This window comes from Panthera leo, chromosome C1, assembly GCF_018350215.1.
Source record: "Panthera leo isolate Ple1 chromosome C1, P.leo_Ple1_pat1.1, whole genome shotgun sequence".
Taxonomy (NCBI): domain Eukaryota; kingdom Metazoa; phylum Chordata; class Mammalia; order Carnivora; family Felidae; genus Panthera; species Panthera leo.
In genome coordinates, this window is record NC_056686.1 from 185,046,236 (window position 1) to 185,071,716 (window position 25,481).

The 25,481-nt window shown below is 40.6% G+C and overlaps 1 pseudogene; it reads right to left on the bottom strand.

Moving 5' to 3' along the window:
- LOC122226065 overlaps positions 1 to 25,481 on the bottom strand; it is a 161,454-nt pseudogene that overhangs the window by 65,765 nt on the left and 70,208 nt on the right.

Below are 25,481 nucleotides of genomic sequence, written 5' to 3' on the forward strand. Positions count from 1 at the left end.
ACGATGCACAAGTCAAAAGGAAAAACATGAAGCAAACTGGAACACCAAAGCTGAGTGAGATATCATCACACATCAAAAACTCACAAGAAGGAAAGCATGTGGGAATTGTGAGGTGTTGCCTGAAAATGAGATAAGAGGCTTTACGTGTGGGACGGTCTAGGGGGGGTCTCTCGAAGACCTTTCTCAAAATGTACTGTATTTCAGAAGTCTTGGCAGTAGATGTAATGAAATGCTGCAGTGCGTGCCTTATTGTGGGGGGTTTGAGCTGTGTTCTTTGTTGTGCGTTTTTATCCCACCTGCCAAAACTTTCTATTTATGCTTTTTCTCTTTTTTTTTCCCATAGAGAACAGGAGAGTCATGATGGGCAGTTGACAAAAAATGTGGGGCTGAATTTCCATAGTCATTCAGTGACTGTCACGCGCCCTGATGCTTACAGAGTACAATTAAAGAGAGTCTCTAATCTGAATAAAAATCTGTTCTTTTGGTTTCGTGTCATATACAATATCACTACAAGCTCATCTACATAGTCTATTATAATGCATACTTTTATACTACTATAGCCTTCACCTAATCAGTTCTCTACAAGCTAATCAGCTCAAATACTGTCACAAGTGGCATAATGCATGCAATTATCCTTAATTCAACTTCTAAACATGGAGGTGAAAGATCAGATTTAACCAAACAGGCTTATCAGGAATTCATGAATTGATAATCATGATTAATGGGAAATCACAGTGCAAAACTTGTTTTAATTTACCTGTTCATGTGTTACAGAGAAATGTGAACTTTCATCCAGAGCAAACAAAGAATGTCTAGACTATCAAATGAATTTTAACCCCAGGATAAGAAACATGCATTCCCTATTTCAAGGATAATCTTAAATGACAGAAATCAGTGTGGCTAAGTCAGGATTACAGTTTTGAAAATATCCCGACCTTGACTCACTGAAAGAGAAATAATTACTCAGAAATGGAATCTCTAGTTATCACCAATAAATGTTTGAAGGGGGGATTTACTTTGAATGGGATAAATTTAACTGCTTGTCTCTGTAGATCCTCAGATTTCTGTAGAGCTGGGCTATTTTTGAAAAGGGGCCTTTGAAGATATCTGCTCTAGTTTGTGTTTCCCTAAATATTGACTACTTTTAAGGCACTCAGAATACTGACCTATGTATAATTCATTTATCTATTGAAATAATATTTATTGAGCAAATATTATATGGCAGAACCTATACTAAGTATTAGAGATAAAAATGATAAATAAAAGAAATCTCATCTTTGAGAAACTTGCAGTCAGTTCAGCAGGCAAGATAATACACAGAAACTGAAATAATGGATATAACAGGATGAGACGTTGAGGAAAATGCTGATGGGTGCCTTACTTTGTGAGTGTTGTACTATGATGAGTTCACCAGGGAAGAGTAAAATATATAGTAGCACAATCCCAGTATTATGTCTCTGAGAGGCTTGGATTTCCCTTCTAGACCTTCTGTGGTAGTGGGAGTAAACACCTTTCATGTTCCTAGCAGGAATGTAAGGGGTGAGAGCAGATTGTGCCAGCAGGGAAGAGTTGGGCTGGTGTTCAAGGTTAAAGTGGGGGACTGGCCCAGACCCAGGAGGCAGCTTCCCCCAAACTGAATGGGGATGGTGGTTATATGCAGGAGGGAGTGATGGCCAGGATGCTGGGGATAGTTGTGGAATCCTTATGGAAACTGGATATGTAAGCGCTGTGGCTGGGGTCTGTGTCACTGAGTCTTTAATCCATGGAAAGGACCCCTGACAGGCACATCTCTGAGCTTACCCTGCTCCCCCATAGCATGTCAGCATGGACACAGAGACAGCAGAGGACCCACACTGGGCAGAGCAGCGATGACAGGGTTGGTCCCATTCTCTGGGAACTGCTCCAGCACAGAAATCGTATACATTCCTGTGCATGTTCAGGGACTCCACAGACATGACTGTGATTGAATTTCTTGCTGAGGAATGTATTATTGGGGAGCAAATCCATACCAGGTGGTGCAAACTAGATGCCCACAGGTACTACAAGTACCACAAAGGAATCTGGTGATGAAGTGGGCCTGATGTGACTAACATAAACCAGAAACTACCTGCCTTTCAAAGAGAGAGATTGCTACCCAGATCCAACCGGTTATGACCATGTGGGAATGCTGGTGGAGTATAGTGGAAGATTTGTTTTCAAGAGAAGCTGAAGTTTTATGTAAACATCTTGAATTTTAAGTATTGCAACTAATTCAAATTTTAAAATGTTGTGTAGACCAAACAAATTTCACCTGTCATATTTGATCTAGAAATAAGTAATTTGCAACCTCTGGGCTACGAGGAAGGCAACAAATTTTTTTTTAAGTTTATTCATTTATTTTGAGAAGGAAAGAGAGTGAAAGCACAAGAAAGGGAGACAGGGAGAGAGAGAGAGAGAGAGAGAGAGAGAGAATCACAAGCAGGCTCTGCACTAAGAGCACAGAGCCAAAATCAGGGCTCCAACCCACGACCATAAGATCATGACCTGAGCTGAAACCAAGAGTTGGACCCTTAACCCACTGAGCCACCCAGGTACCCCTAAAAATTTTTTTAAGTGTAGAAAGTGGTGGGAAGTGGGTAGATAAGTTAGATTTTTGAAATGGGAACAGGGGAATAGATGTGGCTTCTGATAAGATATAAGATACCAGAAACAACTGAAAAAATGAAGCAGCAGAATTCTTAACCTTATTTCTCATTCAATCAGTATTTACTGAGTACCCCCCTATATTAGGCACTGTGCTAAAATTTGGTAAAGATGTAGGTGAGTGTAAACAAGGAGTCTCTGCAGAGCCCAGGATAGTCTGTGTGCCTGGATGACAGAGTTTAGGGGAAAGTGGTGAGAGGTAGCCAGAGAGGCTGGCAGGACCAGAGCCTGGAGTGCCCCATAAGGAAACCTTGCAGAGGAATTTGTACTAATCCTAAAGGCAATGCAAAATTAATGAAGGATTTTAAACAAGAGTTCCATGATCAGGTGTGAATATTCAAAGATCACTCACTCAAGGGTAGATTACAGAATGTAGGAAAGAAGGCTGAGTATGAGTCAGGACTATAATTCTGGTGAGAAAGAATGGCCAGGTAAAGCAGGAAGAAGTGATTTGAGAGAAGTGAATGGATTCATACCATTTAGGAGATGGAAGGATGATAAAAGGTAATTGATGAGTAAAGAATGAAGGAGATAAAGGATTTAAAGTAACTTCCCCAAGTTGCTGATTTGGGCACTGTGTGAATGATGGTGCCATTCCCTGAGACAGTAAACGCTGGTCCGAACAAACAAACAAAAAGAAGCAGGTTTAGGGGAAAAGTTTATTTGTTCAGCTTTGGCATGTTAAATTTATGGTGTCAGAGAAACCTCCACATAGATATACGCACAGGCAATTGGGTGTATGGGCTATGAAGTTAAGAGGAAGGTATTTAAGGTATGAGTAGAAAGGAAAAGATTATAAAGACACATAAGAAGGGCAGAGAGGCAAAAGAAGAATCAGATGTTTGTAGCCAGAAGGCAAGAGGAGAAGATTTATTTTTTAAAGAGAGCAAAACAACTAAAATATCCTTGAGATTTCATGACAGTGTAGGACATTGGAAATTTAGGTAAGAGTAGTTTCAATGGCCTGGGAAGCCCAAGGTTTATCTTCATCCTTGGTAAAGAAATATAAACAGCAAATGTAGACAGTTCCTTAAAAAGTTTGATTGTGCAAGAAGTTAAAGAGGAAATTAAAAAGTATATGGAAGCCAATGAAAATGATAATACCACAACCCAGAACCTCTGGGACACAGCAAGGGTGGTCATAAGAGGAAAGTATATAGCAATCCAGGCCTTCCTAAAGTAGGAAGAAAGATCTCAGATAGACAATCTAACCTTACGCCTTAAAGAGCTGGGAAAAAAAAACAGCAAATAAAACCCCAAACCAGCAGAAGACAGGAAATAATAAAGATTAGAGCAGAAATTAATGCTATAGAAACCAAAAATAAAATAAAATAAAACAGATTGATGAAACCAGAAGCTGGTTCTTTGAAAGAATTAACAAAATTGAGAAACCACTAGCCAGTTTGATCAAGAAGAAAAAGGAAAAAACCCAAATAAATAAAATCAAGAATGAAAGAGGAGAGATCACAACGAACACAGAAGAAATAAAAACCATAATAACAGAATATTATGAGCAATTACACGCCAATAAAATGGGCAATCTGGAAGAAATGGACAAATTCCTAGAAACATATACACTACCAAAACTGAAATAGGAAGAAATGGAAAATTTGAACAGACCCATAACCAGTAAGGAAATAGAATTAGTAATCAAAAATCTGCCAAAAAACAAGAGTCCAGGGCCAGATGGCTTTCCAGGGGAATTCGACCAAACATTTAAGGAAGAGTTAACACCTATTCTCTTGAAGCTATTCCAAAAAATAGAAATGGAAGGAAAACTTCCAAACTCTTTCTATGAAGCCAGCATTACCTTGATTCCAAAACCAGAGACTCCACTAAAAAGGAGAACTATAGACCAATTTCCCTGATGAACATGGATGTGAAAATCCTCAACAAGATATTAGCCAAGCAGATCCAGCAATACACTAAAAAAATTATTCACCGCGACCAAGTGGGATTTTATACCTGGGATGCAGGACTGGTTCAATATCCACAAAACAACATGATTCATCACATCAATAAAAGAAAAGACAAGAATCATCTGATCCTCTCAATAGATGCAGAGAAAGCATTTGACAAAATACAGCATCCTTTCTTGATAAAAACCCTCAAGAAAATAAGGATAGAAGGAGCATACCTCAAGATCATAAAAGCCATATATGAACAACCCAACACTAATATCATCCTCAATGGGGAAAAACTGACAGCTTTCCCCCTAAGGTCAGGAACAAGACAGGGATGTCCACTCTCACCACTGTTATCAACACAGTATTGGAAGTCTTAGACTCTGCAATCAGACAACACAAAGAAATAAAAGGCATCCACATCAGCCAGGAGGAGGTCAAACTTTCAGTCTTTGCAGATGATATGATACTCTATATGGAAAACCCAAAAGATTCCACCAAAAAACTGCTAGAACTGATTCATGAATTCAGCAAAGTTGCAGGATATAAAATCAATGCACAGAAATCTGTTGCATTCCTATACAACAACAATGAAGCAACAGAAAGAGAAATCAAGGAATCGATCCCATTTATAATTGCATCAAAAACTATAAAGTACCTAGGAATAAATCTAACCAAAGAGGTGAAAAATCTGTACACTGAAAACTATAGAAAGCTTATGAAAGAAATTGAAGAAGACACAAAGAAACGGAAAAAATGATTCCATGCTCCTGGATAGGAAGAACAAATATTGTTAAAATGTTGATACTACCCAAAGCAATCTACACATTCAATGCGATCCCTATCAAAGTAACACCAGCATTCTTCCCAGAGCTAGAACAAATAATCCTAAAATTTGTATGGAACCAGAAAAGACCCCAAATAGCCAAAGCAATCTTGAAAAAGAAAACCAAAGCAGGAGGCATCACAATCCCAGACTTCAAGCTATACTACAAAGCTGTAATCATCAAGACAGTATGGTACTGACACAAAACCAGACACTCAGATCAATGGAACAGAATAGAGAGCCCAGAAATGGACCCACGAACATATAGCCAACTAATCTTTGATAAATTAGGAAAGAATATCCAATGGAATAAAGACAGCCTCTTCAGCAAGTGGTGCTGGGAAAACTGGACAGCGACATGCAGAAGAATGAACCTGGACCACTTTCTTACACCATACACCAAAATAAACTCAAAGTGGATGAAAGACCTCAGTGTAAGACAAGAAGTCATCAAAATCTTCGAAAAGAAAGCAGGCAAAAACCTCTTTGATCTTGCCTGCAGCAACTTCTTACTCAACACGTCTCCGGAGGCAAGGGAAACAAAAGCAAAAATGAACTGTTGGGACCTCATCAAAACAAAAAGCTTCTGCACAGGGAAGGAAACATTCAGCAAAACTAAAAGGCAACTGACAGAATGGGAGAAGATATTTGCAAACGACATATCATATGAAGGGTTAGTATCCAAAATCTACAAAGAACTTATCAAACTCAACACCCCAAAAGCAAATAATCCCATGAAGAAATGGGCAAAAGACATGAATAGACACTTCTCCAAAGAAGACATCCAGATGGCCAACCGACACATGAAAAAATGCTCAACATCACTCATCATCAGGGAAATACAAATCAAAACCACAATGAGATACCACCTTACACCTGTCAGAATGGCTAACATTAACAGCTCAGGCAATGATAGATTCTCTGCAAGGATGCAGAGAAAGAGGATCTCTTTTGCATTGCTGGTGGGAATGCAAGTTGGTGCAGCTACTCTGGAAAACAGTATGGAGGTTCCTCAAAAAAATTAAAAATAGAACTACCCTACGACCCAGCAATTGCACTACTGGGTATTTATCCAAGGGATACAGGTGTGCTGTTTTGAAGGGACACATGCACCCCAATGTTTACAGCAGCACTATCAACAATAGCCAACATATGGAAAGAGCCCAAATGCCCATCGATGGATGAATGGATAAAGAAGATGTGGTATAGGGGCGCCTGGGTGGCTCAGTCGGTTAAGTGGCCGACTTCGGCTCAGGTCATGATCTCGCGGTCCGTGGGTTTGAGCCCCGCATCAGGCTCTGTGCTGACAGCTCAGAGCCTGGAGCCTGTTTCAGATTCTGTGTCTCCCTCTCTCTGACCCTCCCCCATTCATGCTCTGTCTCTCTCTGTCTCAAAAATAAATAAACGTTAAAAAAAATTAAAAAAAAAAAAAGAAAAAAAGAAGATGTGGTATATATATATATATATATATATAATGGAGTATTACTTGGCAATCAAAAAGAATGAAATCTTGCCATTTGCAACTACATGGATGGAACTGGAGGGTATTATGCTAAGTGAAATTAGTCAGAGAAAGACAAATATATGACTTCACTCATATGAGGACTTTAAGAGACAAAACAGATGAACATAAGGGAAGGGAAACAAAAATCATATAAAAACAGGGAGGGGGACAAACAGAAGAGTCTCATAAATATGGAGAACAAACAGAGGGTTACTGGAGGGGGTGTGGGAGGGGGGTGGGCTAAATGGATAAGGGGCATTAAGGAATCTACTCCTGAAATAATTGTTGCACTATATGCTAACTAATTTGGATGTAAATTAAAAAAAATTAAATTAAAAAAAATAAAAATAAAAATCAATTTTACATTTGATATTAAAAAAAAAGTTTGGTTGTGAACAAGAAGAGTGAAGTTTCTTGGGCCTTGACTGAAAGGTTGCATGGGAATAAGGAAAGGTGTGTGTGTGTGTGGTGTGTGTGTGTGTGTGTGTGTAACAGACTTGAGCTTCTCTAGGTGTGGATAGAAAAAGGAACAGGTAGAGAAACACATATTGCAAATATGGGGAAAAAATGAATGATAGATGGTGCCAGCCCCGAGGAAGTGGTAGAGAGGGGTCCTGTACAGAGTGGAGGAAGAAAGGGCATCTCTTCCAGTACAAGAGATGCCAGTGGACGTGTAGATGTGGAGACAGAGTCAGAGGCACTTCATTCTCACAACTCTTTCCCTGCAAAATGGGGAGCAAGATTCTCAACTGAGAATGAGTGAAGGACATGGGGAGCTGGAGACTGGAAAAGACGGGGTAAGGTTTGACAGATCTTGTGAAGAAAGAGGGTGAGAAATACAATTCTGGGTGGTTTAAGGAAGCCTTTTGAGATTGGTGCTCATAAATGTGTGGTGACACAGATCTATTGCACTGTGATGTGTCCTTTGGCAGAGTTCAGTAGCCCAGGTAACAGCTATAGCATCAGGAGTGGGCAGCTGGGCTCCTCCAGTGTTGGGGTGTTGCCAGAGAATACAGCAAAAGGAGCCTCTCAGGATGGGGATTTTAGAATCTCAGAGAAAAAATAATTAAAATGTTGGACTTTACGGTAGTAAACAAGGCCTTCATTAATAATAAAATCATAATATTTTTTTAAAGTTTATTTTGAGAGAGAGAGAAAGCACAAGTGGGGGGAGGAGCAGAGAGAGACAGAGAGAGAGAGAATCCCAAGCAGGCTTTTACCATCAGTGCAGAGCTTGATGCAGGGCTTGAACAGAGATGATTACCTGAGCTGAAGTCAGACACTTAACTGACTGAGCCACCCAGGTGCCCCCGTAATAATTTTTAAACTGTTACCATTATTACCACTTATACAATGCTTCCTGTGTCCTGGGAAATGTTCTAAATACTTCACGTAAATAACTCACAACTACATGGCATCAATACAAATATGTTCCCCATTTTACAGCCAAAGAAACTAAAGCACAGAAAATTTAATTAATTTGCCCAGTGTTACACAGCTAATAAATGAAGAGTTAAGACTTGAACCCAAGCAGCCTGACTCTAGAGAGGCCATGTCTGTAACAGTTGGTAACACGTTACAGTTGGTAACTGTCTCCATCCTTTTTCTGTCAGCAGGTCATTCTCTGACATCCACACACAGGCATTCTTTTCTACTCCAAAGGAGAAACGGATGAGCCAGACTTGCTACATTAGAATATGAACACATGCAGACATAGCCCGGAAATAGGAAGCAGAGTTGGGAGGTTCTTAATTCCATTTTTCTTTATTCTAAAATACTTAGATCAGATGCAAGGCTTAGTGTTCCATCCCAGAAGGACTGGGAAGCATGCTTCTTTGAAAACCAGCATGTATGACAATTGTAGCTGCATCCCATCCTGACCACCATCGCCCTCCCTGCCCACAATGTGGGCAGTGGTGGTTGGTGTAGCATCTATCAACCCCTTGATGCTGCGGAACATCAAGAAAGGATCACTGTCCCGCATTTCTCTCCTCTACCCGCTGGTGCTCTACTTCCCTGGTGCAGATTTACTCCTTTGCCTTCAGTTAAAGTCCACATACTCTGCTGAACATACCTAGTCATTTCCATCTCATTGTGAAAGTGTTTTCTGAACTCAGTGTTTAATAGATGGTTATAGATAACAAGGTCATGAAAGGGAAAGAAAAAGAGGGTGTAGAGCAGACAAAACGCTGTGCCCACTTAAATTTTATCTCCCAGCTGATGGCGACCATAGAGTTTACAGTTACAGAACAGTCAGACTGAACTATTCAGACCAACTCTAGGACTTAATCTGGACTGCAATTCACTCCTAAATTAGAAGAATTTTTTAGAATGAATGTATTTTCAGTGTCTTTTAGACAATGGAATCTTGCTTGGTCTTTTTTTTTTTTTTAAGTAAAATAGCATTTTTTATAAAGTGTGGTTTCTTTGAGGTCTTTAAAAAGACTCCAGCTGTATAGAAATATCTCATTAGTGACAAAGACAAAGCAAGTTTTTTCTGCTTTGTTTGATCTAACAATGGAGGACTCATCACACACTGGTGCCTTGCGTGCTTTCAATGGATTGTATAAATTGGGCATTTTGTTACCATTTTTTAAACATTTCCTCCTCCTAGCATTTGTCCAGGTGCTCAGCTTTCTTTCCAAAGTCACAAAATACAATATGAATTGAACATCTGGCTCATAAAAGTCCTTTTGAAGGCAGAACAGAACGCCTCTCCAGTCAAAGAAAGATGCAGAAGAAAGTATACCTGAGGATTCCTACCAGATATGGCTTGGGGGCTCATCTTGTTCATTGAAAACTGGAAAGTTATTGTCCTTCCTGGATACTGAGCTGCCTGGTATTGTCATCAGGAAGTATTCACAAACTGAGCATTCACCCAGACAAAAGACTGAACGCACATCATTGTGCCCCTAAGCATGCACTCCAGAGAGGGGTAACAAGTATTTAATGCAAACTATCCAGCTGGGTGAAGTTGCTATTAACACAGTAACCCTCTAAAAGATGTGACAAAAATATAAAGCTCAGAAAGCAAGATGGAAAAGGTTGACGCCAGAGCACCTAGGTGGCTTGGTCCGTTAAGCTTCCAACTCTTAATTTCGGCTCAGGTCATGATCTCACAGTTTCGTGGGTTCGAGCTCCACGTCCGGCTCTGCACTGACAGTGCAGAGCCTGCTTGAGGTTCTCCCTCTCACTCAGACCCTCTCTTGTTCTCACTGTCTCTGTCTCTCTCAAAATAAATAAACCTAAAAAAAAAATGCTGCTAATTAAAAACAAAAAAATGTTGAAGTCACTCATAGGAATGATGAAAAAAATCAGTATTTGATAAATCCTGTATGACCTGTCAAACTTAAGGCTAAGCTACAATAAAAGTTCACTTCACATTACATGTAGGGGTAGTGGGTTTTGCTTGGCCATCCACGTGTCAGCCAGCATGCAGGCCCTCTGAGGGCAAGAATCTTGCCTATCTTGGTCAACAACTGGATCTCTTTTGCCTTAGACAAGGCCTTGCACTAATTGGACCCTAAATAATTTGTTGACTTCTTTAAAGACCAAATTACCTAGCCTAAACCATTCTATAAATCTCCCATGAAACAATGGTAAACACACACACACACACATTGAAGTATGTTATTACTAAGATTTAGCCTTCAAATAAATAGCTTATTAAAGTGGATTTTTTTCCCCTCAGATTTGTCCCTGTTTTAATAGACACTTAATTTACCTCAGGTCTTCTGTTTCAACAGGAAAGAAACAAAATGATCTTTTCTCTCAGGTAAGGCCTTCCAGAAGGATACATTTTCTCCAGAATTATTTAGTAAATTTCTACCCCGTTGGGTTCAAATCCTGGACACCCAATTTAGCCAGAAAAGAAAAACTATTGCCTCAATAATTAAAAGGGAAAAAAACCCAGGCCCCTATTGCCCAATAAACCTCCAAGCTGTGTGACAAACAGATATCGAACAAGCACAAAGCCTGAGAGAAATCCAATAGCATCCACCTCGAGAACAAGCTAGTCTCGGGGGAGGACAATTATCAAGTGACCAGCGCTTACCTCTTGGTTATTTAGTGCAGTAAAGTACAAAGCACCTCTGAGATTTCCTGATGTTTCCTCAGTGCTCACCCATTGCCTTTGACTCAGCCCTCTGAAATTTTCAGAGGCGCTAACATTCACAGATGTCTTTTACTCTGCTTTAGCAACTTCATAAACACACCCTGGTTTCTTTCTTTCTTTCTTCCTTCTTTCCCTTCCTCCCCCCTTTCTTTCTGTTTATTTTGATGGCTCAAGGGCTAAAATTACACAGGAAGCAGAGAACGTATGGGGGAAAAAAAGATTATTTGAGAAGAGTTTAATAAAAGGGCTATTAACAAAAGGAGCAAAAGCATAAGGAATAATGTAGCACTCATCACCCAGGCTAGCATTCGTGGGACTCACCACACCTAGACTTGAAGGAGCAGGGTAGGCAGGGCTTTGTGAGAACAGGTGGGCTATGTAGGCAGGGCCTCCTGACAGGAGCTTAGACCTCCCATCACTTTTTGGGTATCCCACAGGAAGAAAACAGCCGAATAAATACCTGCTTCCTACAGTCTCCTTCCTGTGCTTCCTGTTGACCTAACCCAACTGGAAGCCAGAGGACCAAGGAACCTGTTAACATCCTCCATACTTGTCAGAGTCCAGAGGCACAGAGCAGGGCAGAAAGAGGTAGAAAGTAAATCTGGAAGGGTAAACATAAGACATTCAGCATTGTACTAAATCCCTGGCTCCCACATTTAATTTCTAGCTTCATGACATAATTAAGATGTCTCTAAGTCCAATTGTTCCCTCCCTCAATTAGATTTCAAGGCATCTTTATTCTTCTGTCTGCTGACTATATAACCTATTTTATTTTAATTTTGTAGACTTTGATTGCCTACTTTCCAAACTCTATGATTATTTCAAAAGTCACAAACCAGAGTGATCATTTATTTAGAAAACCAATCTGGTATTTAATATCAGACAGACAATGACGGGTATTCAAATACTCACTGTTAGCACTTTAAATATGTAGGGTTTACTTCAACACACTCACACACACACACACACACACACACACACACACTTTTCCTGGAGCTTACACCAAAAGAGTAAAAACTACAATCCCTCAGTCAGAAGCCCAGCTAAAGTGCTAGTTCTCCTAACATTAACCACATAGTCACCTTTGTGCTAAAATTCACCCAGAGCAGTTTATACTTCTTATGCAACAGGGGCTTGAATCTGGAATGATACATGCAATTCAAGCTTGGAAACCATAAAGAACGTTTTACCTGCAAAGTTTTTACATTGGGCACCTCTCTTCCCTGCTCCAATACCATAACATGGGCAGAGATTCTGCTCTGCTCCACCACACCCCACCCTCGTGTGACCATAATAAAACTCCCCCAGTTCAGGTTTCCTAGGAGAGCCATCAGCTGATGATATCTAGCCGGAGAATCATTTTGGTTTTAAACACAAAATTACTTCAAGTCACACACGGGTCGTTTTTGCAGCATGCACCAGTTTATATGAGTGTATCTTCAATCAAAACTCCATGTCCCTCAGGATAGCTATTTTGGATACCATATTTTCCAAGATTAAAAATAATCATGGTAGATAAAACCACCTGGCCAGGCACATCTCTCCAGCACTCCACATCCAAAGCAGCCATGACTGAAGGCAGATGCCAGTGAATGTCTCAAGACAAGTGAACATAAATACATGGAGACACTTGAGTAGCAGACATTTGATACTATCTCTTAATTTGTTCCACATATCTATACTCAAACCAAAGTTTCTTGAAAGTAATTTAAGAACGATCTAGTCCACAAGAGTACCAGGAAAAAGGAGTCACAAGCCCTTTAACACAAGCTCTTGTATATATGTATCTATATCTATCTATCTCTATCATCTATCTATCTATCTATCTATCTATCTATATTACTTACCACAGGCTCCAGTTGCATTGTACTTAGAGTTAATGCTACTTCAGACGTGTCCATGTTTGGTCAAGAATACCTTTAAGGTATGGTAAGGATTCTAAATGTCTCCCATGATTATACTTTTTTATTGTTGAATTGTGTATGGTATCGTAAATATTCCTTGACATCCACTCTTGCTCCATACGTCAGGCAGCAAACTTTGGTCAAAAGCAATACAATTCTGACCTCCTGGTACACTGACTTAATTCTCTTTGTCTATTTATTTGACCCCTTTATCAGGTAATCATATAAGAGGCATTTTTAGGTCCCACCATGTGCAGTATGATGTGATAAAAAGAAATGAACCTTAGGGAGTGTGCCTGACAGGAACCCTCTGGTCCAGAGAAGCAGCCAGCCTTGGAGACTCCCACATGGAGGGAGCTAGGGAAACAAATACCTGACCTCACTGACTTCCCTCTGCTTGGCTTGAATCCCATTTTCTCCACTTATCAGCCATGTGGTCTTAGACAAATTTATTAGGCTCTCTTAACCTTGAATTTTTTTTGTTGTTGTTGCAAATTTGGGATGGTGATAAAAACCTTTTCTACTAAGTTGATGTGGATGTTGCTGATCAAATGAAATTATAAATCCCTTAGGATGTCACCTATAATACTTATTAAACAAACAACACCTTCCATCCCTCTTCCCTCCCTTCCCCACTCCAATGAGCCAGGTAAAAGCAGCACCTGCAAACAAGCTAGGAATAACAGAATTTTACCCTTCAAAATGATCATAGCTGTCACATCCCCTTGCTTCCCAACAGGGACCCTCTCTCCATCATCCTATCTTTGTTTCTCCTATGCAGAACTCATTTTTAAAATAAAGTCATTCGGAACACCTGGGTGGCTCAGTCAGTTAAGCGTCCAACTCTTGGCTTCAGCTCAGGTCATGATCTCACAGTTTGTGAGTTCAAGTCACGTGTTGGGCTCTGCACCCATCGTGTGGAGCTTGCTTGGGATTCTTTCTCTCCCTTTCACTCTGCCCATGCTCTCTCTCTCTCAAAATAAATAAATAAACTTAAAAAAAATAAATAAAGTCACTCATTCAGCTCTTATATAACTCTAACTGTTAAAAGTTATTTCTCATTGTGAACAGAAATCTATCTTCAGAAAACTTTTATCCACTTGCTATACATACAATGTCTAACGCTGCTGTGTTATGGAAACCCTTCTGGGTTCAGAATGAGAAGCTGTGAGGTTTAGGCCTCATTCAGACACAAGATAGCTTTGTGACCCTGAATAAATAAATCAACTCCCCTGGACCTCAACTGATCTAGGAAATGGGGACAATAGCACCTGTCCAGACTCCTTCGGGGGGGGTCTTATGGATACCACTTGACATTTCTCTCATGCTCCTCTTCACAGGCCATGCTTCACCATTTCTCCATATGACAGCACCCTCATTTCTTTTAGCAGTTTTTTCATTTGAAAATTTCAAAGGACAAGGAATATTATATAATAGGATCTGATGAAGAAAAAATGCTTAACAAAAAGTAACAGTGAGCAAGAGCCTTCCAGACAATGGGCAACATGGAAAACGTTCTGACTATGAAAATAAGCACTCAGGACAATGGGGAGATGGTCCCAATATAATTAAGGAAATAGCATGCCCTCCTCAGAGTGTGGCTGATTTGAGGAAGGAATTGGGATCCAGCTAAAAAGTTTAAATGAGATACAATAGAAAATAAGGATGTCCGGGACACCTGGGTGGCTCAGTTGGTGAAGCACCTGACTCTGGATTTTGGCTCAGGTCATGATCTCACACTTTGTGAGTTCCAGCCCTGTGTGGAGCTCTGCACTGACAGCACAGAGCCTGCTTGGGATTCTCTCTCTATGCCCCTCCCTCTCTTTCTGCCTCTCTCTCTCTCTGAAATAAACTTAAAAAAAAAAAAGAAAGGAAAAGAGGGACATTCTAAAAGTTTTGAAGCCAGAGAAGAAACATAATAAAAGTACCATAACAAAAGTGTCATCTCCTTAAAGGAAGAGAACCTGGCCCAAACATGCAGGAAGGATGAGAAATATGAAAGTTTAGAGTTAGAGATGCCACATTTTTTTCACGCAGTAATACTCACGTGAGCAGATGGCAACCCACACTGGTGGATAAATACACACAGAAGATAGTCTGAGGGGACATCCGAGGGGGTGAGAACTTCCTAGATGGAGGAGAAAGCAAGAAGAGTGAGAGTCAATTCTGAGATTTCACATCCACGCACCTGGCAGAATGTGGAGGCTTGGACCAGAGGCAGGAAAGTGAGAGGAAGATTTTTGTGGAGTCCAGAGCAGAGATACGAGTTTACCAGTCACGTGTGCAGTGGTAATAGCCACAGGGGAGGTAAAAGCATGGTAGATGGGCCTCTCCAAGAGAGCAGAGACACATGGGAGCAGATGGCCCAGTCTGTTTCTTATACTACACCGACTTGGTTTATTTTGGTTTATTTATCATCTTTGAGTGGTAGTACTTTTTCTGTATCTTTATCATTTTACTCATACGGTTTATGAATCTGTGTGATATTGTAGTTATTTATGTATATCTTGTCCTTAGCAGACTATAAGCTCTTTGAGAGCAGGGATCATCTCTGACTTTTCTTGATATCCTCCAGTATGTCTAGAAAAGCGTTTACACACAATGGGTGCTATTCAATATTTTGAAGAAATGATGAGCCCGATGGGCTGTATGCTCGATGAGATCTTTTACTAAAAACACTTGACAAGCAGGCAAGTCAGCATTGTAAGTTTGATTTGAAACCTCCAGGCACACAACAATGAGAGATAACATATGAAAAGAGTATTTATTTTTTAAAAGTTTATTTATTCATCTTTGAGAGAGAGAGAGAGCATGCGAGAGCGAGTGGGGGAGGGGCAGAGAAAGAAGGAGGGAGAAAGAATCCCAGGCAGCCTCTGCACTGTCAGCACAGAGCCCATGTGGGGCTCAAACTCACAAACCATGAGATCACGACCTCAGCTGAAGTCAAGAGTCAAACACTTAACCGACTGAACCACCCAGCACTCAGGAGCCCTTGAAAAGAATAAAAGGTACATCAAGACTGGGGCTCTTGGATGACTTAGTAGGTGGAACATGTAACTCTTGATCTCAGGGTTGTTAAGTTTGAGACCCATATTGGGTGTAGAGGTTACTTAAAAATAAAATCTAAAAAAAAAAAAAAAAAAAAAAAAAAAAAAGACAGTTCGAAACCAAAACCAAAAGTTTTCTTGGATAGGAGATGAAACAGTAACTCAAAGCAGGAACCCAGGAGCCAAGGTCTGGGTGCATAAGCAGACAGAGGCAGCCAGAGGTCAACCCCTGCACTGCAGTTGGGGCTAAAAGGGTCCCACACCAGGCTGAGATGATCCACTGTTCCTTTTATGTATGACAGCCTAACAAGCCACCCACAAACTCAGTGCTATAAAGCAACAACCATTTTATTTATTTATTTTTTTGAAACTTCTCTTTATTTGGATTCAGAGCAGCCCAAACTTACAAGGATCTTTTTTTTTAATATAATTTGTCAAATTGGCTTACATACAACACCCAGTGCTCATCCCAATAAGCACCCTCCTGAATGCCCATCACCCATTTTCCCCTCTCTCTCACCCCCTATGAACCCTCAGTTTGTTCTCTGTATTTAAGTGTCTTTTATGGTTTGCCGCCCTCCCTTTCTGTTTGGAAAAAAAAATAGTTACAAGCAACAACCATTTTATTATGCTTGTGGATTCTATGGGTTGGGAATTCAGAAAGGGCAAAGGAGACCACATTCTCTGCTCCACGGTATCTGAGGCTTCACCTGGGACAGCTCACACAAGAGGGAGTGATCTGAATGGCTCGTGGCAGGAACAGCTGGGGCTGGAGAACCCATTTTCAAGATGGCTTTTTGACTCACATGTCTTGAGCCCAAGCTGGGCTGACTGAAGTACAGAAAGTAAGGAAAGTAAAGAAATGTAGGAAGAAATGAGAAAAGATAGACAAAATAACAAGTGTTAGTAAGAATGTAGGAAAATGAGATCTACCACAGGTAGAGGTGTAAACTAGTCCAATCGCTTGGAATTTAGGAATTATCTAGCACAAATAGATGAAAATTCATATCCCTGGTAATCCAGCAATTCCACTTCTAGGTAAAAATCTTAGAACTCTCCTTTTATTTACAAGGGTATCTACCATATTAATTAGACGTTGTTGTGGAACAAAGACTACAACATCTCCATGGCATTCAAGAAGAACCGTGTATTGGGCTCATGCATCTGTAGGTTGGGTGGAGATTAGCTGAGGTGGGTGACTTTGTTCCTGTCAGCTGGGGTGGTTCACACCCATGTGGGTGTCAGCTGATATAAGCTGGCCTCCACCAGGCAGCCCTCCTCTGACCCACTTCGACCATCTTCCTCCTAGGTCTAGTTAGTGGTTTAGGCATGTTCTCATGGCAATGACAAAGATGTAAGAGCACCAACCCAACAACACAGTTTCTTTCCAAGCCTTCGATCATATTACGCCTACTAACATTCCACTGGACAAAGCAAGTCGCAGGGCCAAACAGAAAAATACATTCTAGTAGGAGTAACTCCAAAGTCATCTAGCAAAGGACATGGTTTCAGGGATCAGTGAAGAATTGAGTCTATTTTTTTAATGTTTATTTATTTTGAGAGAGAGAGAGAACGCATGTGAGTGGGTGAGGGGCAGAGAGAGAAGGAGAGGGAGAAAGAATCCCAAGCAGGCTCTGTGGTGTCAGTGCAGAGCCAGACACAGGGCTCAAACCCACAAACTGTGAGATCATGACCTGAGCTGAAATCAAGAGTAATAGGCTTAACTGACTGAGCCACCCAGGCACGCGAAGAATTGGGTATATTAATGTAATCTACCACATTCATTGCAAAGTTGTTTGTAAAAGGATGAAAAGAACCTAAATTTTCATCAGAAACAGGGGATGGGTGTTTTTACCCATCAAAGCACTGTATAGCAATGAAAATAAGTAAATTAGGGCTACCTATATCAAAATGCATAAACATCAAAAACAAAATGTTGATTGAAAAAAGCAAGTTGTAGGATGAAATGTGGAGCCTAAAACCATTTATGGCAGGTTTTTAAAAGCTCCGGACTGTCATACATATTTCTTACAGATATATACATAATATAGTAAAACGATAAAACATGGATAAGAAGATTGACCTAAGCCTCAAGACAGTGATTACCTCTGGAGAAAAATAGAGATAAAATGGGAACCTGGAGAGAGACAAAGTGGGCTTCAGCAGTCAGTTATCTGTGACATTACATTTCCTGACACAAAAGATACAAAGCAAATATGGGAAAATATTAACAACTGCTAAATCTGAATGCTGAATGACAGATATTTCTTACATTCTTCTGAAGGCTTGGTGAGCAAAGGGTTACAAAGAGCCAACCAAGTAGTTTTGGGGCCCTGGGCTAGAAACAGTTCCCTACAAAACACAAGGAGATTCTGCCCACTCTTTCTGCCGGTTCCACTCTCTGTCAACATTTTGAAACTGTTCTAGATAAGGATGCAAAGCAAACTGGACCAAAAAAGATCACTAAGAATGAGCAAACTCCATTCACCTCATTCTGATCACTTGTGGGCTTTGGTTTTAAATCTCAGACACACAAACTGCTGCTTGTTTTTGTGACATGTTTGGCTGCTTCATGAGTCAGCAAATCAAGTGACTAGGACAGAGTCAAGGTGCCTTTATGGAGAGGACTGAGCTTAAAGGGACTTATTTCACTCACCTTTTCTTTTTCTTTTTAAATTAATTGTTTCTCAGAACACCTCAGCATCTCTTTCTACCCCTGGGGAAAGGAAAAGGGCTGTTATGGAAGGAAAATGACACCCAAATTTGGTTAGCAAATATTAGGACAATTTTAAGTCATGGCAAGGAGAAACTGCCAGTTCGCCTGGAAGTATACAGAAATGTCCATGTGGGAGTTGCAAAGAAGGACTGCAAAGTCCTTCACTTTGAACATCTGAGTAAAGCAAAAGTCAGAAAAAGAACATTGATGTTTAAGTAATATAAGTTCTAATACATTTTTCCCCTGTAAAGTTAAATTCACTGCCATTTTATTTTCCCTGTGATATTTCACTTTAAAGATGTTGGCTTGGAATTGAAATGTACATGCATATGAGAAAGCATATAAAAATTGCACAAGTATAATGTAGCCTTTCTAGATGGTCTCTGCTGTTGATCCACGGATGGCTGTGTTAGGAAGCATTAATGGTAAACAGATGACATGTCTTTGAAATAGCTGCTTAATTGAAGAAAATAGGATTGTTGGATGCAAGGCCACGAAGGGGCTAGCCGGCATATTTTCCAGAAGCACTCAGCCCAAAATGAATATATCTGCCTATTTGCAATGTTACATAATCTGAACGGTTTATCAATGGAATAATTTTAGAGTCATTAACTATAATTTTTGAAGTTGCTTATGGTGGTTTTTAATCAAGAAAAATCTCTCATCCCTCCTCTTACACCCCTCTGGAATTATTTACTATAGACTTCGACTTCCAAAGACCCACTTGAATTTTTTCCACTTCTCCCCAACTCTCATCCAAGCCAGCCTCCTCTCTCACATGACAATCTGGTCTCCCCATATCCACTCTGGCTTCCTCTTTCTATCTGTTCTCGAATAGAGAACAGCAAAAGGAACCTTTCTAAAATATAAAACAGGTTATGCAGTTTCCCCTTTGAAAATATCTTTCCTTCATTTGCTTCCTATTGTCCTTAAGATTCATAATATGGCCTGGAAGATCCCACCTCCCACTTATGACTCTACTCATGCTGCTGCCTGCTTCCTCCAGATACTCCTACCAGTGTGTGGTTTTTATTTTCAATCCAAGTTATAATACACTTATAGAAGAAAGAAAGAAATTTCTGTGAAGTTCGTAATGGCCCCATCTGAACAAATATCACATGCCTCTTCTCCCATAACTTCCATCTCCCCAAGGGCAACCCCTTAAAACTTTCAGCTGATTCTTTGGAATTTTGTGCTTACAATTCTAAATACCATACTTTTAAGCCTTTATTTATTTATTTATTTATTTATTTATTTACTTATTTACTTACTTACTTATTTTTAAGTAACCTCAAAGCCCAATGTGGGGCTTGAACTTACCACCCCAAGAGTTGCATGCTTTACTCTCTGAGCCAGCCAGGCACCCTTTTTTTGTCTTTATTTATTTTTTATTTATTATTCATTTTTAAAAACTTTTTTTTAAGTAATCTCTTCACCCAATGTGGGGCTCAAACTCACAACCCTGAGATCAAGAGTTGCATGCTCTACTGACTAAGCCAGCCAGGTGCTCCCTATTTTATTGTAAGCATACTATTCTATTGAGTTCTTACTATGCAAGGTAAGAATTCATTCTCTGCTGCTGTTCTCTCGTCCCGCCCCCAACCGTGTCCTTCCCATTCTCTTGTCTTCTCAACACGACTACCTGATAATTGTGGTTAGACAATACCCTGTGTTTACATTTCTGAGGCTATGCAAACATTTTTATAGCTGAGCCAAGTTGTATCAAACATTACTTTTCCTTTCTTGAATAAATTTTACTTTGCCTGGAGTTAATAGTTGTCATTTTTGGGGCGTCTGGAGGTCGGTTAAGTGTAGGACTTCGGCTCAGGTCGTGATCTCTGGGCTCATGGGTTTGAGCCCCTTGTTGGGCTCTGTGCTGACAGCTCAGAGCCTGGAGCCTGCTTCAGATTCTGTGTCTCCCTCTCTCTCTGCCCCTCCCCTGCTCACGCCCTGTCTCTCTCTGTCTCTCAAAAATGAATAAAAATGCTAAAAAATTTTAAAAAATAATAAAATATAATTGTCATTTTTTCCCATTGGCTTGATGTTCTTATCACTAAGTCAGCTCTACACTCTCCATTAGTGTGTAAACATCTTCGCCTTACTCTCAAACAACTAAGTTCATGACAATGGCTATATAAGACATTTCCCTTGTGTGGACTCCTACATCTGATGAGCAACTATAATCCTAGGTTTCCCCTTTATTCTCATTCAGGAGAAAGCTTCTGCAATTTTAGGAAAAAAGCAAAGTGCATGCATGATTCCATTTGCCATCTTTATCCACACTTCTGGCTTTCTTTCAGATCCTTACTTAGAGGCCCCAGGGCCTTCACACATGCTGTTCTCTCTTCCTCAAATTTCTTCCCTGGTCTTTGCCTAATCTCTTCTCATCCCTTAGATCTTAACTGAAAAGTCCCTTTTCAGCAGCATTCCCTGATTTCCCAGCCAGTCATCCTCAGTATATTTTTTCCTAACATCCTGTACTTTGCCTTCACAGCGCTTCCCGCAAGTGTTAGTGCAGTGTGATAATAACTTGAAATATTAATTTTTTCCCTCCACAACTTACACATGACCTTTTCCCTAATCAGATGCATTCAATTTTTTTCAAGGACAAGTAGGATTTTTATAGAGGGAGTGACAAGAGCAAGAAACATTTCATGCTCAGTTTTTCATCTTCCGATAGAAGCTTATAAGAATTCAAAGGGCAGGTTGTGAGGATGCAGGTGGAGGGAGAGCAGAGCTGATGCTGTAACCTGGGGACAAGGTAAAGAGGAAAAGTAGAGTTGACATCAGGACACTTCCAAGGCTTATCCTTGGCCAGCACCAGGGAGCCCGGGAGGGAGCAGCAGCATATAGCTAGGAGTGTACTTCAAAGATTTGGCAATCTGATGTTAATATTTACTAGTATATAAACCAATATATAAATCAAAAATTTAAAAGATTCCCTTATTGTTGAAGTTATCTAAATTAGAGTATGAAACTGTTTGCCATGAACACAAGTTATAGTATGAGTCAGTCAATAACTCATTGTAACAATTGCCAAAGCATTTGTTGGGTTGTAACAATTGCTGTGTTCGTGTGTTTGATGCAGCTGTCACTATCTAGGGAAGATTCTCCAGGCACCCCATGCCTCCTCCCCTGGGCCTCCCTCTGATTTCAGTTGCAGCTGAGGTAGTTGGCTCCCGTGGACACCATCAGCATCCCAACACAAGTGTCTGCTGATCTCTTCACTTTCCTGCCTTGGTGCTTTCTCCAAAGCCACAGGAGTTCACCCAACCCTTGTGCAGACACAGCTTGGAAGTACCCAAGGACAAATACCCCAGAGGCCAACTTCAGACAGTGGTAACCAGGCATCACTGGGAAACAGTGCCCCCCAGACTCCCATCCTTTGGAAAGACAACTTTGAGGTGTGCTCTACATGGTTTTTCAAAGTGTCCTTAATAGGATCTGGTCCCAGTTGTCCACAGTGAAAACCAATATAGTGACATCTCATCTGTTGACATCCCTTTCTGCCCCATCTCATTCCTACTCCCATACTGCTTTCTGGGACCAACTTGCAAATGCACCCCCTGTACATTTGTACATTTGTCGTATCCTTGTCTCAGGCTCTGCTTTGGAGAGAAACCCAAACTAACATGCTCTCTGAATTATTTCCTGGAACGAATCATGGTTCGATACTGGGTATTGTATCAAAATTTTTCAATGACTTCCCTCTTACAGTGATAATCATTTGGTGACTAGAGACCCTGTGAAGAACTGAGTGATGGTTCATGCAGCAGCCCTATCGCAGCTCAGCTGTGGAGTGCTGCCATCCCTAGGAAGACTTTAAAACTTGGAGTAATGAATATGATCTCAACAGGATGGGAGGAAGGCTTTCACAATGCGTATGTGTGTACATATATAGCACTCAAAGCCAGAAAAACAGTCTCAGTACTATAGTGCATGGAGTTTCTGAGATAACCACGTATTCTGAGATATGCATACTGTAGTTACTGTTATAATTCTTCCCAACTGGCATGAAAATATTCCCATATTTTAGTAGCCAGTGCAGTCATATTAGTGGACCTGCCAGTGATCAGTCCTGCCTGCAGACTTTTATCTCCATTCCAGGACAGGCCTGAAAAGGCCTATAGATAAGCCAGCAGATTACCTCTCCATTCCTAAGACTTTGTTAAGTCCTGTCCAAACGTCAACATGTGGAATTCACCCACCCCACCCATTTCAATGCCCCTTCAAAAATACAAGTCCAGACCCTGTTCCAGTTTTCTGCTGCTGTGTGAAAAACATCCCAAAACCTATGATTTAAACAAACATTCATGACAATCTCCAATAGTTCTGAGGATTGACTAGTCTCAGCTGAGTAGTTCTCACTTGGGGTCCCTCATGGGGTTGCAGTAGACTATCAGCTGGGGTTGGTCATCAAAAGCTTGACTGGGTGGGACATCCAAGATGGCTTGTTCACCATCTTCATGTCTATTCCCTAGCCTGGGATGCCTGGAAAAGCTGGAGGCTGTCCAAGCATTTTTCTCCCCACATGTCCTCTCCATATACTAGCTCAGGCTTTCCTGCAGCATGGTGAACTCCGGTAAATATCTGGTTTATCTTACAGCAAGCCTTCCAAGAGGCCAGGTGAAAGGCTTCTTCTGACCTGGTCTAAAAGCCACACCATGTAACTTTTGCTATATTCTCTTGCTTATAAGCAGGTTATAGGCTAGCCAGATTTAAGGAGATGGGAAGGCTAAAACAATCTAAATCCTGGGAAGCCCAGTTCACTGGGGGCCATCTTTTAGAGAGTACCTACCACAGACCTAGATATTAGAGGGGGTGAGTGGTAGTGAGAAAGGTTCTTGGGTAAAATCAGACAATAGTCAAACCACCCACTTTGCTTAAATATCTATTTGTTTGTGTGATCACATGTTTGATTAATTCTATCAAGACCAGGGGTTGGCAAATTTTTTCTGCAAAGGATGCAGTAGGCTCTGTGAGCCATGCATCTCTGTCACACTTATTCAACTATTGCCCTGCTAGTGTGAAAGCAACCAGAAACAAGATGTAAATGAGTGGGTGGGCTATACAAAATAAAACTTTATTTATGAACACTAAAATTTGAATTTCTTACCATTTTTTTGGAGAGAAAGAGAGAACATGAGCAAGAGAGGGGCAGAGGGAAAGGAAGAGAGAGAATCTTAAGCAGTTTCCATGCCCAGCATAGAGCTGGACCTGATACTCGATCCCACAACTGTGAGATCATGACCTGAACCAAAATCAAGAGTTGGACGTTTAACCGACTAAGCCACCCAGGTGCCCCTTGTATATATGGAAATAAATAAATAAATAAATAAATAAATATACATATTTAATTTCTTATAGTTTTCAGGTATCTCAAAATATTGTACTCCTTTTGATTATTTTTTTCAATTATTTGCAAATGTAAAAACCATTCTTAGCTTGCAGGCAGAACAGAAACACGCAGCAGGCCAGATTTGGCCCATGGACTATAATTTGCCAACCCCTGGTCTAGACTAAGGCAGGGACTGTGTCTGCCTTATCCACCCTTATAAACCCTGTATTTAGTACATCATAGCAGTGCTCAATAAATATTTATTGAATGAATAGTTGATTTATAAACAAATTATAAAGTCCTGAAATAAGAATTTCTCTGAAAAGCCTTTAGTGTTCACCTCAACATCAATCTCCTCCACTTAAAACCTAGGTCAAAAATTACCTTTGCAGCTTTATTGACATTTTCCTGGAAATATAGCAGGATCAGTACACCCAAGTCTCACTTACCCATGCTAAATGTGCCCAGAGTACCTTGAATAATCTGAGATTTCAATACGAAAGAGTGATGGAGGTTTACTGCCTTCTCAGCTTCTCAGAGAGGTGCAAGTGCAAGCCATGAATCAGTAGTATCATAACTCCTGAGCCACACATCGCTGTTAAGTGCTAGCAATATGACACCAGAGAATCCTAGAATTGCCAAAAGTCGTCCTGGAGACTCTTGCTCACGTTGCCTCACTTCCCAGCCATCCTGCTGGACATCCCTGCCATTGACACGCTAACCACAGGACCTGATGCCAAACCAGTGGTCTTCCCTTTTGGCATTCGAACCTGCTCCTCCTCCTTCCTTGTTTCTTCCTGACTTCCTTGTTTCTATTAAGGGCACAATCGGTCCTCAGTCCCTGAGGCTCAAAACTTTGGAATTTCCTTTTTCCTCTCCCTCTCCCCCATTATCCCATCTTCTCCTTGCTACAGGCCCAATGTAGATCCTATTAATTCTTGTCTAGACTCTAGACTAATGCAATCTCCTAATCCTCCTTCCTCCCATCCCCCACATTCCCACTCACGTGCACACACCTTTTGCCTCTTCCACCTCCAACACAATCTCTAGATGTTAAACTAGGAGTCACTCTCAAATGATACTTAATAGTTATTGCCTTACTTCATAATCATTTCAGTAGCAATCTTCTTAAAGTATAAATTTGATCATGTCACTTGCCTGCTCCAAAAGTTTTAATGGTTGTTCATTGCCAACCAAATTAAACAACCTCCTTGGTCTAACATTCAAGTGCTTCTAACGAAACTTTCTAGCCTCATCCATCATATAGAGCCTACTTTTTTTTGGCAAAGTGGGGGTGGAAGAGACTTCCTGTCTCTCAGTATGTATTCTTTCCAGTTTCCTTAGAAATAGCACTCTAGGTTTTTATATGGGCACAGGGCCACTACATTTTCCAGCCTGCCTTGCAATTAGGCATGTCCGTTGAGACAAAATTCTGGCAAACAGATT